This window comes from Heloderma suspectum, chromosome 1 (genome assembly GCF_057233095.1).
Source record: "Heloderma suspectum isolate Gila_16-S chromosome 1, 16-S_ref, whole genome shotgun sequence".
Classification (NCBI taxonomy): domain Eukaryota; kingdom Metazoa; phylum Chordata; class Lepidosauria; order Squamata; family Helodermatidae; genus Heloderma; species Heloderma suspectum.
The window spans coordinates 192,815,546-192,823,367 of NC_139458.1; the positions used below are offsets into that span (position 1 = coordinate 192,815,546).

At 44.8% G+C, this 7,822-nt stretch overlaps 1 protein-coding gene across 1 annotated transcript in view; it reads right to left on the minus strand.

The window, feature by feature from the left end:
* The window catches only part of ZNF385B (zinc finger protein 385B), a 298,989-nt gene extending 296,861 nt beyond the window's left edge, over positions 1–2,128 (minus strand). The window contains exon 1 of the mRNA XM_084814805.1: positions 2,083–2,128. The gene's annotated coding sequence lies outside the window, so the exon portion shown is untranslated. The remainder of the gene's footprint in view (positions 1–2,082) is intronic.
* Between the last annotated feature and the right edge of the window lie 5,694 nt (positions 2,129–7,822).

Below are 7,822 nucleotides of genomic sequence, written 5' to 3' on the forward strand. Positions count from 1 at the left end.
CTAAAAGGGAGAAGAGCATGTACACTTATTCTTTCTTGGACCAATTAACTTAAGTGGAGTCTGGAAGATCACGTGTTACGATTGTTTACTGGGCAGATTTTTCCTAAACTGGGATCCAGGCACAGCATACTGAAGTACCTTTTATCCCATAATTTGAGCTTCTCACTAGAGTTCACAGCACTCACCCCAGGAATGCTAGAAAGTTTTCCAGTGTTATTTGACCTCCCACCCAATATGCATTTTACTGGAAAAAGTATTAAGCAAGCATTACGTTTTATAAACCAAATCACATAAACCATCAAATTACATACAGGTAGATAAATTGGTAAAATTTATTCCTGCATATAATCCTCTTGATAACAGATTATTTTATTTTTATTTCCTTATTTATAAACCATGTGCCATCAAAGAGAATTCAAAATAAAGCACATATCAGTTTCAGCAACAGATAAACATTTCTAAATTTAACCTGAACTTTTTGTCAACAAATGGCTGGCTGCCTCCATCCACTATACTGAATTGATTATAAGGTTACAAATCCTCTATAACCTTCAGACATTTCATGAGGACACAGCTAGAATAGAGAGAAATTACTTTTTGCTGGCATTGTTTGTGAATAAGTGCATTTTACTAGATTAGAAGGCACTATTATGGAATAATTCCACACAGAGCCTACCTGCTACATTGGCTGTTTCTGAAGTCTTATGCTCATGAGCATTGTTTTAATTGTCAGTGCTCACCAAGAAGCATCCATGTTTTAAAAAATGTTTCTATTGTAAGAGCTAGTGGGCCATTGTGACATTGCTCTGGTCCCTTGGTGTTTTTATTCCCTCCCTTGCTACAACAGAAAGTGCAATTGACAATAAGAGTCATGTCCTATTTACTATTATGCCTCATGAATGTGACAGTGAAAAGGATAGTGAAAAGGACAGAAAAAGGATAGTGAAAAAAGGACAGTGAAAAGACCCATGGTCTACAGTCCATCAATGAGCATCAGTGACCATGTGTACCTATTTTTATTTGAGAACCTGGACTCTGCAAAGCTTTGCACCTTGAACATACACACCTATGCTCTGTAATTAGTTCATCAAGGATGATTCCTTAAAGTAGGCTAATTCCTCATTTGCTAAGGAAACGTCCCCTTCCAGGAACGACCTGAGCTTAAAAAAAAAAAGTAATGGAGTCAAATGAGGCTATGAAGGCTGTAAAAGATGTATCTCTCTCAACATTAAAATCAACGTCCACAACATTCCTCCAAGCAAAGATTTCTCCCCCCCACACCCACACACATATCACTTTTTTTGAAGGTTCTCATACCTTTCCGAGACACAACATGGTTATGCAAACCGTATGCATTTCTAAAGTCATTGACCTATTTAGAGAAATAGGCTTCTCGACGAATTCCCCGCCCAACTGCAAGAGCAAAAGCTGTGAAGTCCAGAGGAGATACCGAGAAGAGGAAAACGGAAAGCACGTGGGAATTTAGCTTGAAACCATTCGGAGACGGAGCACAGTCCCTGAGCCTATCCAAGGCCACCACACGAGCCGCTCCAGCACGAAAGTCGCCGGTATACCCACGCCAAAGAGAGAAGTGGCCCTTAAGACTCTCGCCGTTCGCTTTTGAGCCAAACTTTGTCGCGAGGGGAGGGCGCCCTGCCCTGAAACGGACCGAGAACGAGTTCGGCGCCTCACAAACGTGCGGCCGGGCAGCCGCCTCCAACGAGGGCAAACCTGCCGCTCGCGCCTCTCGCTTTCCCGAGGATGCTGCTGGGGTTTGCTCGCGGCTTGGAAAAGCCCAGCACCCCGCTCCCAGCCAGCTTACAAATCAGCGCCAGAACTCTTTTCTTGGGCAAAGAGCCTCGTTCTCTCTCGGACCGGGTCGTTATGCCTCCCAGCCCCAGGGCAAGCAAGAGCCGCGCCTCTCCCAGCCCTACTACGGGTCCCTCGGCGACTCCAGACACGCTCAAACTCCGCTCACTCGCGCGCCCGGCCGAAGAAGCCCAAGGCGCTTAGCCTCTCGTCAGGAGAGCCAGCCCCGAGCGAGCGCTCTCTGCGAGCTGCTCCCACCCAGCCGCGCTTTACCTTGCCCGGGCGCAGCGCGCGCGCTCCTCCAGCTTGCTCCTGTGCTCTTGAGGGGGCGGGAGGAGGCCCGCGAGGGCCCCGCCCTTGCAACCCATCCGTCTCTGCGTGTGGGTATGCCCGCGCGCGCCCGCTTTCTCACACACGCCCTGGCGGCCTCTTCGGTCTGGCGGCAGGGAGCGGGGGAGCAGCCTCTCCCGCCAACCAGCCCCAGCCTTGGACCAGAGCAGGACGCCGGCTACATCCCGCCCAGCGCATGCGTCTAGCCTCGCCCTGAACGACCCTCAGCGACCAGGTGAGGGGAGACTGAGTCCGTCCGTCCCTCTCTCTGTCTCTGTCTCTCTCAGTCTCTCTCTCAAAAAATAAACAGCAGCGCACGAGAGAAAGAAAGGAGCGGGCACCCCTTTCCCACTCTTTGGCATTATCTGGCTGCTCACGACCTAAAGGCATTCTACAGTGAGACCGTTTCTCACCACAACTTTTCCTTCTGCATCTGAGGAAGTGGACTCTAGCTCATGAAAGGTTAATACCATAATAAACGTTGTTACTCTTTGCGCTGTGACAAGACTCTGTTGTTCTTTCATCTGGGTAAGTCAGTCCCTTCCTGGTATCATTCCTTTTACAAACGAATAAACCCCTGTGGAACATGCACACCAGGGGTGTAGCAGTGGGGAGTTTCACACTGACGAAGACCCCGGACTTTAGAGCCAGGTCTCAGCCAGGTCCCTCCCACTCCCAGCCTACCGCTGTGGGCCGGGGTCTTCCAGCCGTCTCCTCCCTTTCCCTGCCGCCGAGTGAGGGTGAAGCTTCCATAAAGTATCTACCATATTTTGAAAACCTAAAATGTGTGTGTGTGTGTAAGATTTTAACACCCCTGTATTTTTTTTCTCAGGTGTCCAAGTGGAATATCCCTGCCTTACTCTCAGCTGCGCTGTTTTTGGATCCCAGTTGAAGGCTGTATATCTTACAAGGTTGTGTAATCTTAGAAGGGGGCGTGGCTGTGACTGTCATGAAGGGACCCTGCACTTCTGGCTTTGCCACTACACTACTGATGCACACCTTTGACAGCTTTAGCTTAAGTGAATAAGCTCTTGAGAAGCGAGCTGAGAACATGCACATCTCACTAGAACCAATTAACGCAGTTTGCAACAACCAGGGCCTGCCCTCCCATTGGGCAAAGTGAGATATACCAGTAAAACTGAGGCACTGCTACAGGAAATCATACTGTCCTTTTTCCAGATGAATATGATGGGCACAGTCTAGCCACAGTTCCACCTATTTAAGTTCATTATGACATTTAAAAGTACCGCAGTTTTAGCTGGATCATGTTCTATATTTTTACTAACTGGGAGTTGTCATTCATATTTCCTGCCTCTGGTGTCAAAACATGGCCGAAACAATGGACTGACTGAAAGAGCTACTAAAAGATTTGCCACATGCATGTGCACCTATTATCCCTGTGGACACATTCATGCGAAGAATGACCTAGTGCACCTACTGCAGATACAACCACAGCTTCTTGACAGTAATTTCTGCTACCACAGCAGTGTATGTTTTAGCTGCCACAGTTACTTCCAAGTCACTGTAGCTGTATCCATGGCAGTGCTGTGTCACATGTTATTATTCTCTATGTGAATGTGTACTCAGAGACTTAACTCACAGAGACCTTTCATGTCTGAGCTAGCACATAATTAGATATCACAGATGTGTATATTCGTATCACAGAACTTTTCATGTACAGCATCTCTCCTTGTAGAAGACACTACAAGGAGTTCTCAGGCAGAGCGAGCCTATGGTCCGAGTACAGGAGGCTGCTACTAGGATGGTTAACGACAACATAACATAGTTGTGATACAATGCTCAACTAGCAGCGGAGTCCACAATAGCTGTATAAAGAAAAGCTGGCATAGCAAGACACTCCCACAGTGTCCCTGACAATTTCACAGTCACACACTGATCATGACTGTGTGTTGACAGCATCTCCATATTAGCCGTGCATGGAAGCTGCCAATCAATTAATAGCAATGGTTAAACAACCCCATGTTATCACCCAAGCCAGTGCACACATCCCTTTTACACACTGTGGACAACCTGGCAGCTAGAAATAACCCACAGTACTTTCTCCTGCACATGATGCTGTGCATAGGATGGCTGTATGGAAAACTCAGAGGTGTACCAGGAGAAAGTTTGAAGTCCCACAGCGGGAACAATTTTTCCATGCAGAAAAAATCCATAAAATACTGATCAGAGGGCCCCAGTAAGCCTGCCTGTCCTGCTGGCAACAATACGTTCATATGGAAAAAAAGAGTCAGCAAGACCAGAATCCAGTCCTTCCTGCCCACAGAGCAACACCAAATGTGCCCTTGTGGGCATATGTGGAAATTTGAGAAGCTGTCCTGGGCACAAACATAAAATAGCTGCCATGGGTGTCACAAAGGACAAGTAACCTGCCTAGAGGCATTCATGGGATATTAAGTTGAATGCAGCTAGTGACTCCCACTTCACTTTGAAGCAATCCCAGGTGCCAGTAAGAAAATGTACAATATTTTTTAAAAATATACAATATTGGGAGGAGTGGACACCAAGGAAGGTGTCTGGGGGCACATTGGAGCCTGGGGCCACCATGTTGCCTATCCCTGCTCTAAGAACTTGGCCACAGGAACAGATAGCAAGACAATCCATGATGGGGTGTGTCATGGATGTAGACTAAAAGGGCTCCATCACCAAAGTTCCCATCCTCTATTATTTCAGAATGTGGTCGCTGCCTTAGGCTTATACAGTTATGTATAGTGAGCTGCTGCAGAGTTACTCAAAATCCTATCCTCCATTGTGAGGGTGGAGAGGGAACCGGTGCGGAGCAGTAGTCTGGGGCCCTCCATTGAGCAACAGAAGTTACACCAGCTCTGGACACAGAGTGGGACCTTTTCACTTATCACAAGTCTCGGCCATCCCCCATGACATGCCGTGTATGCCTCCCATCTCTTATAGATCTGTTCTTCCAGCAAAGCACTTTTCCATGAGTATATGATCAACCCTTCTTTTTGAGTCTTTCCCCTCACCGCAAAGAACACAAAATTCTAAGCTCCAAATACGTACATGCAGAGCACACACATTAAAAAAAAAAGTGTGAAACAGACAAGTTCAATATCAGCAAATGTGCTTACAGTTTTACAAATTGTGCCCCACTGCAGTAATTGTGGGGTTTTAAAAGAATTATTGAAAAAGAATCTCTGCTCATGACTGTAAGGATTGTGCAAATGCCACCACTGTTGTTGCACACAATTGCATCCCACTGTGTCTCTCCCAGTGCCCTAGGTGCCCTGGCTGCAAAATCTGTTCTATGGCATTCACTCCCTTGCTAATCCCTTCTTTAAAGTATACAGGAATGTAGTATTTATATACTTCTGAAATGCAACTTTTAGGCATGCTCATGTTGAAATCAAAGACATAGCGCCTCTTGATAGGGTTCCCCAGATGGCGCCTCCCCTTTCCCCCAACCACCGAGAGTTTGGTGGTTTCCTGACTTTTGTGCAGTTTTTTTTCTCCATTCTAAAAAATTTATATGCCTCTCCTAGGACTTAGTTACCAGCACTAACAGCTTTAAGCTACAATACATGGGTATGTTTTTGTAAAATAAAAATTGGGAGGAGTGGGCTGAGCACCAAGGAAGGTATCTGAGGGCACACTGGAGCCTGGGGCCCCTATGTTGCCTACCCCTGCTCTAACAAAATATTCAAGTTCACATGAATATTTGTACACATTCTTGTGCACATTACTCCTAATACATACATTTTAATGCAATTTTGCCTTATATACACATTTTTGCAAGCAATCTTCCTAATCTAATGCATTTTTGAACATTATTTTCAAAAATATATGCATTTGTGTGTGCACTTTCCCCTAATATACATATTTTACCACTCAACCACTGAATGTGGGTTATTGTGTTGTGTGAACCCAGTTACAGTGTACTTCAAGCTGCTAAAAAGTCCTTGTTATAAAAAATACACATATTCAAAAACAGAATGTTCTCTGCAGTGTGAAAGGTAAAACAGACATGACTTACAAAATTATTTACCAACAAACTAGTTATGGGCATGATCCAGCCAAAGCCTGTTTGATTTAAGTGAGGGAGGCCTAAGAACATGCTGTTTAACAATCCTAGTGAAGTCAGTTGGCATCCACTTAGCTTAATTCCATTTGGATTATCATCTAGGTTTGCACCACATCAGGTCACTATTGCAATAATGATATGACTCCTCAAACGAATCCAAAATGAGTGAATGAGTAGCAAGTCTGCTAAACTGTTTCAAAACATGAGTGGTAATGGAAGACTTGGTTTTTCAGTAAAGTGGCCTGCATCCAAGGGAAATGATGGAGCAGATGCTTCAAAGATTACTCAGAATAAGAGAGAGAAATTACACTGTTTTCACCAATATTGTTTCTCTTGGCAAAATTAGAGGTTGTGGACCACAGCAACTTCTGTCAACATTTTCTGATGCTTCTAGGAATTCCTTTGCCAAAAAGCCTCCCAGACTAGTGCTTCAGAATAATATCTGACTGAAATAACCTTTAAGAAGGCATACAAAAAACTTTACATGCAGCCCAATCCTATATATGATTGTTTACTGGCACCCTTTCATTCCCAGAAAACCACTGGATCAATAATATTTCATCGTATAATCTTCAAATTGCATTGAGGTCCATATTAGGATGATTCTCTAGCAGTACAATCCTATATATGTCTGCTCAGAAATAAGCCCCATGTGCCTTAGAACATAGCTGTAGTGTAACGTATAACTGTTCGGAAAATGCTAGTCTTTTATTTATTTTACAATAAAAAGAGTCTTAAATCACCACATGAAAAATTACACTTGATCATGCTTTATATTCTTTGGTAGTGAAAAGCCAGTTGAGAGCCAGCCATGAAAATGTACTGAGATGAAGTCAAATGCAGTACATTGAATCTCAAAGTTCTAAGTACTTCTGCAAGATACCAAATAGGCTGACTAACTTGATTTGTTGTTTGTGCACCTCATCAGTTGCATTGCGTTGATTTTTGTGGCACTAACCATCTTTAAAAGTAGATATTTGACATGAAATCTTGTGGGGGACACCTGTGGTCTGATTCTAAAGATTTGTTCCACTGGCAGATTCTTTGTAGGGTGTGACATGCGACACCAGATTACAAAACATCATGTTACTCTAGCCCTGCAGTGACATTGTCACTGAGAGTTTACTTATTTTATATATGCTTGTATAAATGCTTAGTATAAGGGTGCAGGCTCAGACACTGCAAGTGTTACACTTGAGACTTTCCTAAGTATAAGCTGCCCTGGGACTGCAGAGTGGAAGACAGGCACACTCGGGCCTCTGCCACTCGCCTTGGGAACAAGGGACGCTGGGATGCTGCACTCCCTGCCTCCCAGGCCAAGAAGAGCATCATGGTAAGGAGGAGACCAGCCTAGCCCCATCTGTCAGCCAGAGAAAGAGCTGCTGCTCCAAAGCTTGCTTTCCTGTTGCCCCCCAATTCCTTTTTTCTGTCTTGTCCTTTAATATCTGTACCAGGCTAGGAAAATTTTGGGTGCTTTATAAATGCAGCAGCAGCAGCAGAGCAGCACACCGAACCCTGTTTAGTGTACATCAGGACTGGAGCCCTAAAGTTAGTCCATTGTAATGTAGTTGTTATACTGTCATAACTCTTGAGTTATGCTGGCTGAAGGGGATTGGTTGAAATCCTGTT